This window comes from Parasteatoda tepidariorum, chromosome 8 (assembly GCF_982258835.1).
Source record: "Parasteatoda tepidariorum strain Cologne lab strain chromosome 8, Ptep-v5.0, whole genome shotgun sequence".
NCBI classification, from domain to species: domain Eukaryota; kingdom Metazoa; phylum Arthropoda; class Arachnida; order Araneae; family Theridiidae; genus Parasteatoda; species Parasteatoda tepidariorum.
This window is the reverse complement of record NC_141762.1, coordinates 48,666,223-48,677,984: the sequence shown is the minus strand read 5'-3', so window position 1 is coordinate 48,677,984 and position 11,762 is coordinate 48,666,223.

Sequence of the window (11,762 nt, the reverse complement as noted above, 5' to 3'; positions counted from 1 at the left end):
AATATTTATTACATTCGATTTGATGTGAATTTATTCGTGGACATTTATTCCATATTTTAACCCTACACTGATGTTTTTTAAGGTTAAGTGCCACTGCCCGGTATACATTTGGCCGGTATACCCTACACTGATGTTTTTTTTTAAGGTTAAATACCACTGCCCGGTATACCCTACACTGATGTGATGATGTTGATGTCACTATGCGAATTTTTAAATACCAGAATTCTGATTATCTGACCAGAATTCTGAATCTGATCTGACCAGAATTCTGAAATTTTAAAATTCTGATTTCTTTGTTTAATAAATGATTATGCTATGATTAAGTTATAGAGTTGGCTAAATACTCATTGTAGTTATTAAACGAAAGTTATTTTCGAAAATACATTGTAGTTATTTTCGAAAATACTTTTTAATATGAGTTTTCAGTATTTAGCAAAGTTTTTGTTATTTAATAATAAAAATAACAAAATATGCAGTAGTTTAATAATTTAGTTCTATTTATTATTAACTTTTTTAACTATTCTTTTCAGGTACTTTATTGACGTTGCATTAAAGCTGCACAATGGGCTATTGTCGACGGTAAACATGTCTGAGGATGATCCGAGGACAAGTCATCATAATTTTGTGGGTCATTTCCTCAATTCAGACATCAATCTGAAGGGGAAGGAAATTTTCTCCTGATCACTGTACCCATGGTACTGCTCAGCGACCGACAACAGGACTTTCGATTCCACAGATTCTACGAGCACGTGTATCGCACTTTCTCGGCGGGTCTTAGTGGAGTCGGGTATCGAACTCCGGCCTCTCCTGACCGGATTTCGATTCTGTAACCACGGCCTATTTATTTATTATCAATTTAATTTAATTTTGTAATAAAACTAATTATTTCTAATTTGTATTCCTTAAACTCAACAACTTATTTTAATTTCTTTTATAATTTTTTGAATTTTATTTTGCATAATTGAATCGTAAAAGGGATTATCGCAAAAAACGCTTCCTGCATTTGAATATGCTTCTTAAAATCTAGTACAAGAGTGAATAAAAAAAAACAACAACTAAAAAGTGGCAAGATTTGTTTAACTTTTTTATCAGAGCTATAATTGCTCTCTTTGGAATTTGGTTATAAAGGAAATATGTTTTTAGGGTGAAAAAATGGGAATTTTTCAAAATGCTCATTATGTATAATTGCTAAGATAAAACCCATTTCAAATACGAGGACCTTTAACTTGGGATCTTAATTAAGGAGTGAGAAAAGTTTTCACAAGATGAAAAGAATAAAAATATGAAGAAAGTGAAGAATAAGTATCTTGAAAGAAAGTACTTTTAATCGAGGCATACTTTATGCGAATTTAAAGCTCCAATTTAGAAACTTAAGTCCTTTATGGCATAGTTACGTGGCACGTAAGAAGGATTCAAAAGTATTTGATGATGAATAAAAATAAAAGGAACATTATGTATGAGTAAAAAAAGGTAAATATGTGCACATTGATTTAAAAGCTACGCAAAAAAATTCTTTTTTGTTGTTTAATGATTACAGATTCTGTGACTAAGCACTTTTTTCTAACCTTAATAAAGTGCAATTATTTATTTTCTGGAAAAAATATGTTAAAAATATGCGAAGGAAATGAAAGGTTCGCTTTATTAGAAATTGTTAGAATTTTAAATTAGCACTTTTAAACTAACAATCAATTTCTAATGTCCTATTCAGGGATGATTAATCTCCTACACAGGGGATAAGGCGATGGCCTCAAAATGAAGTGAACTGGATTCGAATCCTTGCAAAGGCAGGTCGATCCGAATTCTGCAGCTGGCTCGCACCGACCACAGTGCTGACGTAAAATATCCTTAGTGGTAGAGGTATCATGTGTTGAAGTGCCTTTACCGTCAGACTAACAATGGGAGATTTTCCTCTCCATGTGACCAACGTGCGGGTTAGTTCCATCAAAAATTCCTCCAGAAAGGCAAAATTTCTCCTCATTAAACTGTTCTACTGTAAAGTGCTCGAATTCGCGTGCAGGTCGACAGGCTACCGAAGCGGGGGTGCTATCCCCTCTGCAGAGGATCAAAATTGTGATGGAATGTCTTCGGATCCTCCTCAGGGATGTTTCCCAGACAGTCGCCAATAGCCCATTGTACAGCTCTAGTGCGACGTATATGAACTACATCAACAACATTAGCAAAATTTTTCCCAATACTTGAGCCTGAAGTTCTCTTTTTTTTCTGGATTGGGTTCAAAATTACAAGGCTACGGAGTTGAAAATCGGAAGTCGTAAACTCAAAATCGGGTCTGCTGTTCAACAACGGCTATAAATTAAAATTAAATCCCCGATTCTGTGGATTTCCCGATTCCCGAGAGTCGTTGGTTTAACTTGGTGTGGTGAATAGGGGTGTTAGGGATGTTCTCTGCTAGGATTAAAGTATAAACGAACACTTATATTTTCATTTTCATACAAAAAATCGTAATTAAAATGAACTAATACTGAATATAAAGTAACATAAACCCCTTGTTTGTATTACAATGATGTACGCACAACAAATGACATATTTTCCATAAATATAACAGCGAACTATTTTACTTTACTTTAGTGCATTTTATATGAGGTTTTTCTCGTGTTTATTTAATAAGTGTATCTTATATGTATTGATTTTTTAGAAAGTGTTCAGATTTCCTTCTTTTATGATTTATTTCCTTTATGATTTCATGTCATTTTTTTAATTACGTTTATTAAAATTTAAATGCCTCTTACCTTAAAATCTTGCTTCTTACGTAAAGATATTCACATATGGACACAACTAATCATGCTTATTTCTAAAACTATGAAAGCATCAGTGCAACCATAATTCGTACTAATTTTATATTCCAAAAATATTTTTTGTACCGAAAAATACACACAGTGTTATTATTTTTTGCTGGAAATCATGTGAGCGTCAATATTTTTTTTTTACTTAGAATTAACTGTGTCCTGTTTTCCTCCTTTTTTTAAAATTTTTTTCGTTTTCATGACGACTGTTCTTTTTTTTTTCATTTTCGCTAAATTTTACTTTACAGTGAATTTTTAAAGGCAATTCTTGAAAAAAACATAGTAAATCTCGTATGGACACATGCTGACTTTTCAGCGCTACCACAAACGGGTTCTTTACTACAATTCGTACCAATTAATGGGGAAATGTGTGAAAGAACAGAGGTGATTAACACAAAACAGTATAGTATTTCCGATTTCTCACGATAGATGGCACCACTAGAGAAACTATTTAAGCTACAGTTCATGGCTTATTTGGCAAATCAAAACAGAACTTGATCCCAACTTAACTACAATGTTTAGTATCAAACGAAAAGCCTAACATAGCCTAACTCCAATGTCCAACTAAATTTTATTTTTACAATTTTGAAACCATGCTTGTTGTAAACTGTTACAAAACCATATAGTTTTGCATTCATGGATTTTAAAACCACACCGGTTTTAAATGGTTTCAATCCCTTAAAGGTAAATAAATGTTTCTAACTGCAAATTTTACCGATTGGATAAACGAACTGCAACCATCTATTTTACCGTAATTTTAGAGTAAAAATTCTAACATTGATTAGATGAATCAATTTAGGTGAATCAATCAATGTAGTATTTGCGTGATTTATTGCTCTCGCATATAGTGTTGCTTGCATATGAAGAAAAATGTTTCTATAATCTCATTTACGAAACTTGAGGATCAATGGAAAATTGATGATGCATATTTTCTTTTGTAGAATGAGGATTTAGTGAAAAAAAATTTTTTTTTTCTTTCGTTTATAGAATTCAAGATTTATTTTATCCCGTGTTACTAAGATTTACGAAACGATTTGTGGATCTAATGTTTCTGAATTTACAATTTGAGACTTAGAAAAAAAGTATTCTACCAGATCACTTATTTCTTGAAGAAATGCAATTTTAAATTTGTTCACCCGCGTGCGAAGAAAACAAAATAGATAGAAATTGCTATTTTCTTTTATCGATTTTAGATTGCATCTAGCTTGTTGAAAAGGTTATTCAGTTAGAAAGAAAAATATCTTAAGAATCAAATTTTTTCCAATCCTATATAAACGCGATATATTTTCAACCCGTCAAATTAGTGCATAGCAACTAAAATAAAATAAAATAAAGAAAAGTATATTAGTTATTAAAAAATTAATTAAAATAAAATAATATTTTTAAATTAATAAAATAAGACGAAAAGAAATAAATTAAAATAAATTATTTTTTGTTATTCATCTTCAAACTAGCTTATTTTGGAATTTTTAACTAACTAGCTGCCTTTGTCCCCCTTCGAAATTATTTTGTACAGTATACAAACTTTACTGGTAACCAAACCGAATGCACAGTAGTATTAGTATTTATTAGCACAGTATTTTTTAAAAATATTAAGATTCGCAAACGCTTCGTGTTTTAAATTTTTTTTTTTTTGCAGACCAATCGTTTTAGTTAACATAGATGTTCATTCCATTATAGAAACAAACATTTTTGAGTCAAAGAAAATTTCCTCACAAATTAATTTTTTTAAAAAATAGGGTCGCAATGATTCTTTTTTATTTGACGTTCTATCCGGAGTAAAAATTCTATTTACTATTAAACTATCAAAATTTATTTCTTTGAACACGTTAAATTGAATTTCAAACGAATGATTCGTTAGTTCTACCTGAACCAATTCAAACCTCTGACTATTTCATACAAGTTCCATTACAGAAAGGAAAAAAAAATCTATATCGATTTTACTAAATCGCTTTAAGGAAGTTCCATTAAGCATCGTTATCGAAAAATCCACGAGGGAGAGTAAAACTAAATCAACCGAATCTACTAAGATTGATTTTGTATTTGATGATTATACTGGTCGTTTTATTCGAGGAGAAATTAAAGTTGTAGTCATTAAGCATTTCCCACTCTTTGAAGTTGTGTCGACTTTTCTTCAAAAACTTTCTCAAATATTGCTTTCATGTAATTTGAGGATTTTAAAGGGCGCTAATAGTTCTTTCAAAGAATCAGGTAATAAAATTGTCGAAGCAACTATTTTTAGTCAAAGATCTGACACTGCTATAAAGCAGTGTCAATCTTTGTGTTGATAATTGGGTACTTGCACTTTAAGAAGAAAACCTCCCGTACCCACACATGTGACCTATGACGTGAGAATGTTAATTAATGATAAGTAAATTAAATGCAGGGCCATATCGCACATCGAATTGGTTGAAATATAATTCTTTCTCGACAACTTCTTTTACTCAACTTAGATTTATTATTTGTTTATATATTTTATTGTAACCGTGATATATTTTTGTTTTGTTTACCTGGCAACTTCGATGCAAAATTAGTTTGTTTATGTTCCACATGGTTTCGTGTCTGTCTTTGCGTCTCTGTGTAAGTATATAGTGAAAGAATTGAAATTTTCGAGGAAGAATCTTTGTGAAAGAATTTAGAATGTGTCACTTAAGAGAAATGATACTTGATAGGCTTGGCATACTCGAAATAAAATGGAAAGAACAGCTGTTAACGTAAATAAATGCCAGTTTTAACAACCAATCAGTTTCCAGATACCCACTCTACGTCACTTGTAGGTATCCCATTAAAAATAATAATCAATCCATTAAACCAATATTGTTTTGTGTTTTTCAGGATCATGCTGAATGGCTCTGTAAGAGCGTGAACTAAGTGTGATGAAGGCTTAAAAAATAATAATTTACTGTAAGTGTATTTCGCTAACTTGCATGATCCAGTTAAAAATTATTAGTTTGTTTGGAAGAAATTTCGTCTTTTTTTTATGAAAATCAAAAGCGATTTTCTTAAAATGAATGTATATTTTATTGAACCAAATATTTTCCCTTCTGGTTTAATACCTTTTCAAATCTTTCTGACAGTAGCATGATATTCAACGCACAAAAGTTTTGTTCTTTTGTAGCAACGAACAGAATCAGATGATTTTGACCACCTTATACGAAGTGGAGGTTTAACCATCTAAACGATTTTGTAGAAACTGGATCATTGTTGTAGACAACCCATTTTTCGTCCCCTGTGACGATGCATTTTAAAACTGGATAATTATCTTGATTTTTGCGAAGTAAACCGCACACGATAACGCGACGGCACAAATTTCTTTCCATAAAAACATGAGGAAAGCGTATGTCGAGCTTTGAGATTAACCCTTAGGCTTTTCAAATGATCCTGAAAGTTTGAAATCGATTAACTTTTTCTCTCAGCAATATCAGGAGTTGATATTCGCCGGTTTATATATTTCAATCCACTCATTGTGTCTTCATCAGTTTAAATTTGGAGCGGAGCATCTTCGTGCGTTTTAATCGAGATTTTGCCGGACAGAAATTTTGAAAAGCAGTTTTGGCACTGGCGTACTGCTATTGCATTTTCTTCTCCCAAAACATCGTTATAATAATTTTCTTGTTAACATTAAAGTTGCAAACGTTAAATGGGATAATTTAGAAAACAATTTTTTTAGAAACTTGCATTGCGTAACCTACAGTTTATGGATAAAAATAGTTTTTGCAAATCCCATTTTGTAGAAGGGTGATGTTTAGACAGATGAAAAACGACAATGGAGATGACCAAGTATTTATTTCTAATAATTTTAGACAAAACTTGAATTTGTTGTTTAAAATATGACTGTACGTTAAACGTTACAAGGGATAATTTAGAAATTATTTATAATGACAGACGAAATTATTTATAATTTACGTTAACGTTACGAAGGCGGTTTTAATAATTTACAACACGAAATATACAGTTTTTGGGCAAAAATAGCTTTTACAAATCCCGTTCTAAAATGGGCAAAGTTTTAGCGTATTGTGTAGAGACAAACAATTAGTTTTTCTAATATTAGAAAAACTAAGGAAAGCTCTAACTTCTAATATTAGAAAAACTAAACTTAGGTAGTGGAAACTAGAATTTGTTTATGAAAATATGGCTGACCGATAAGCGTTACAAAATCAGTTTTAGCAATTTACATGAACAAATATACAGCTTTTGGGCAAAAACAGTTTTTACGAATGCCGTTATAAAATGGGCAAAGCGTATTGTTTGGAGATAAACAATTAGTTTTTCTAATATGGTTAGTGAAAATTAGAATTTGTTTATGAAAATATGACTGTACCTGAAGCGTTAATAGGATTTTCTCAGATATTAATTTCAGAAATAATACTACGAAATCTACACTTTTTGGATCAAAATAATTTCTGCGATTGCCTTTCTTTAAAATGGCATAATATAGTTGGACATTAAGATTTTAAGATTAAAACAGCTAAGCATAACGTAAATCTCAAGTTTGTATATACGACTAAAATTAAATTATGCTCGTTACAAAGTAATTAGATAGCTATTTAATTTCAATGACAAAGAATAATTTATGAAGAGTTCTTCTAATTCAATTAAGTTTTGCTTACTACAATGCAAGATGGGCTTAAAATTGTTTATTAAAATAGAATGCATATAATCAATTAACTCGCCTCACGCAATAATAATTTAGTTTCAGTAAGTATTCAATGGGTGAAAAACATATGTTTAAAGTTCCATGAATGTAATTGGATTAACTGTTTCAACAATTAATGATAACGGTAAATTGATTTTAGTGCCAATGATACTAATTAACGGTATAAAAGAAAGATTTTATCTCTGCAATGTGTAACAGATTTTTCCCTGATTACGGTCATTAGCACCGCTAATGGGAAGTTACAACTCCTTGATGCATGTAATTGTAAGAAATGGGAATGGATTGTAATAAATAAATGAAATTGAAGATAATCATTTTATGACATTTATTGTCTTGATAAATAACAGTTATAGTTACAAAAAAAATGGAAAATAAAATTGACCACTGTCATACCAGAAGCTCATAGAAAAATAATAATGTAATGAAATAAAAATGATAGGAACTCCTTTTTTCAAGTCGATTAGAAAAAAACAATAATCTTTTTTTTTCTTAGATCCGAAAAAAAAAACGTGCACATCACTCTCGAAAGACGTGAGAGGAATTTTCGGCGCAATAGAAGCTTATTTACGAAAGTGTTGCCTCATAGGTTTACGTCAAACAGAAACAAAATTTTATCTCTTTTAATCTAGGTCGTAAAATGTAGTTTTTATGCTTTTTATTCATTTCCCCCCCTTTTTTTTAGTTCGGAGTTTGTAAATTCTTGCATTTAGAAATTGAGATAAAATTTACGAAAATTACAGTAACTCGTATTATTATCAGACACAAAGTTTCCAGTTAAAATGTGAGAATTCTAACTTATAGCAAAATTTCGATTATCGATAAATCATCTCTAACAGCAATATGACAATAGAATCAGATTAGAGCCGTGGTGGCTAATAGGATAGAGCAATCGTCTGCCAATCGGGTGACCCAGGTTTGAATCCCAGCTGGGCTGGTCGGTATGAAATTTGCTCCCAATGGCACCGACCACAATGCTGACGCAAAATACCCTCAGTGACAGACGGATCATGGGTTAAAATCCAATTCGCCGCCGGGTAAATCATGGCAGGTTTTCATGGTTTTCTTCCCGATGTATCGCAAATGCTGGTAAGTTCTATCAAAAAGTCTTAGTTTGCCCCAATACTTGATTCAAGAGTTTCCTTGTCACCTGGGTTGGGTTCAACGCCGGTCATAACATAAAATATAAAGTTAAATAGAATCAGATTATTGTGATAAGAATCAATTAAAACTTAGGATGTCATCCCGCATAGAGCTCCAGTCGAAAAAGGAGAGCTCTAGGTGGTTGAAATTTTAATCGAAGTTAAATTTGATTTGGCAAAAAAATAGCGTGAAAAAAAAAATCTGAAAACGAAAAAAAAAACCTCTGAATATTCTCTTCTATCTCGTACAGGGTTCTAGAAAAGATCTAAGTGCTATAGCTAGTCTAAAAGTGTTCGAAATTCCAAATGTAAGATTTTAAACTTACAACAAATTTCAGACTACGCATTTTGCTCAAACAAGAGTGTAAATAGTTTCAATTTTGAACACATTGGATTTTCAAATTCGTCTATATTTTGCTTTGGAACTATTTTGACATATTTTTGCTCGATTTTGATAAATCCATTTTTTTAGTGCAAAAAGTATAATTTTTATTCCTCCTTAATGTTTCTCATAAAGATAATAAAACAATTTTCCTCCTTTGATGTAAGGATATTTTAGCTATATATATTTTTTGTCTTAATTAATTAATTTATTTTTGTCTAATATATTAATTCTTTGTGCTAATATTAAATCTCATTAAAAATAATGCTTAAAACCACAAATAGTAAATTTTTTACGAGAATAATAACAATGATGATCCTACTATTTGTAATTTTCAAAATTGTTTTTAGTGAAATTTAAAATACTAATTAATTTGCTTGAGGCATAATTCTAGATTCAAAATAGAATTTTACACTTATTATGCCTTACAAAAGAAGCAATTTTGTATTTAACTTAAGCAGTAAGTTTTCAAACATTAAACCATGCTTTGTTTCCAAGAAAATATTTATTTAAAACAATTTCTAATTTGTAAACTCAAATACTTTTCTTTCATTAGAATAAAATAAATACTTAAAGAATCCTTAACTACCTCAGTACTTAATTACCATAAGTAGTCTGTCAAGCAGATACTCAATTAAGAAAACGAAATGAAACTTCTACACTTTTAAAACTTTGTTTTATGATCTCTTTTATATCCTCAAATCTAATCAAGTTTTTAATAACATTTCTCCCCGTTTTATTCACAAGAGACTTATTTTCATTCATTAAATCAATATTTTTTGAAAGCATTAAAAAAAAAGGCATTACCGAGTATTCATTAATAATTCATCGCTGTAATTTCATCTCCAAACTGATTTAATTCATAACATTACTTTCTTTTTCTATTTTCGAAGAATTTCCTAAGTCAACATCATCATCCCTTCCAGGCATCCCTACCTCCATCCAATTTACATTTTCAAATGATATAAAAAGATATTGTAAATAACAGGAGGAAAAGAAAGGGAAAAAAAAATATTTAAAAAAAAAGGAAAAAATTGAGGCAATTGGCTTGGCTTCCGGAATAGGAAAAAGACCTCTTTGTTTATTTTCATGTCTTCTCCAACCGTTCCGCATCTTCTCGGTCCATTCGCTCTTCTTTATCTTTGCTTCATAGGAGCAAGATGCTGAAGTTGCTATGGCAACTGTTTCAGAGACGGTAAGTCTCAAGGTCACCTTTCTTGGTTGGGTGAACGATTGGATAGGGTCCACGCCCACCCGAGAGGGTGCGGGGTGATCTGCCGCTTCTCCCACCTGGATGATATGGAGTTTAACAGTCACTACCTGAAAATGCGAATGCGTCTAGAAACAGAGAGAGGGAAGCGATAGGCGTCTGGGGCACTATTGTTTTGGGAATGGTTAGGGAAGGATCGTAAAATTTAAGTACTCTAGCTGATTTTTGCCCTCAGTTTGTGTAAAGCTTAGTCACTTGTATTTATGTCATATTACATTGTAGTGATTTTTTTTTTAAATTTTGTTTATTTGCTTGCTAATTTAACATAGGCACATTTAAGGACTTGGTTTTTATTTCAATATATTTAAATTTATGGGTAGGTTATATAAGTTTTTACTTGCATTTTAAATATTTTATTTAAGGGGGATATCTGCTCATCACTAGGGTATGTTAAATTAGACGATTCCAATGTTGCGTTTCTAAAAAAGTAATTAAGAGATTTTTTTTTTTCTTTTAAAAATTTTTTTTTTTTTTTCTGCTTGAATTCTTTTTTTCCTCTAAAAATCCGTAATTTGGAGAATGTTTTTTTAACTCGTAAAATTCAGCTTTTATTGTCAATTGCGCTAAAAGTTTTAAAATAAATAATTAAAAAAGTAACAAAACAATAAATTAGTTAATTAACTAATTCATAAATGAGCAAGTTTTCATTAAAGTCATTATCATAACAAGAGGAAGAAAAAAAGTTTTTATAAATAGCCGCAGTAAATGTTCGTAAAATTGACATTTTATCGAAAAAAGCAATTGCTCCCAAAAAAGCATTCAAAACAATCTGAATGTAAAAAAATCAAACTAGCGGTCAAAATTCCGATCTTTAATACATTCTATTAAAAAAAAGTCATCTTAAATTTATGGTGGGATGTGGAATTTGTCCCATATTAGCTTTTAACTTCGATTTTTAAGAAAATAATATTTTTTCTTCCTCATTTACACTAGAATTTAATAGAATTAAGGAACTCTCGTATATCACAATGCATTCATTTTTACTATCTAACAATTGACGAAAGTAATTATTTAAATTTTACAAATTTCATTCAAATACTTCATTGATATGGAATGAGAATGTATAATATTTAATGCAAAAATTTCTTGCTGAAATAAAGATTTTTCAAAAAATTTGCAAATGAGGATCGTGATTATTTTTTATACTTAGAAAAATCAGGTGTTCTAGTAGATTTGATTTTAATGTAAGAATAAGAAAAAAATGATGTAAAGTGAGTTATTTTTTTAATAGAAATTCAATAACATTTAAGTAATTATTGTATTATTTATCATGAAGTATAAAAATTCATAAGTATTATTGATTTATTTCACTCAAGGATGTAGTTCAGCTTCTATCTTGAACATATCTATTATTATGGATAATAGATTTTGAAATTGCATGAGATTTCACGAGTTGTTTTGCTGACAGTTTCAATTTTACAGTATGCATATTTTTATGGTAATAATTTTTATGCTCTTCATAAAAATGAACAGTTTTCAGGAAGTTTCACTGATTTGAAAAAGACAAAGAACA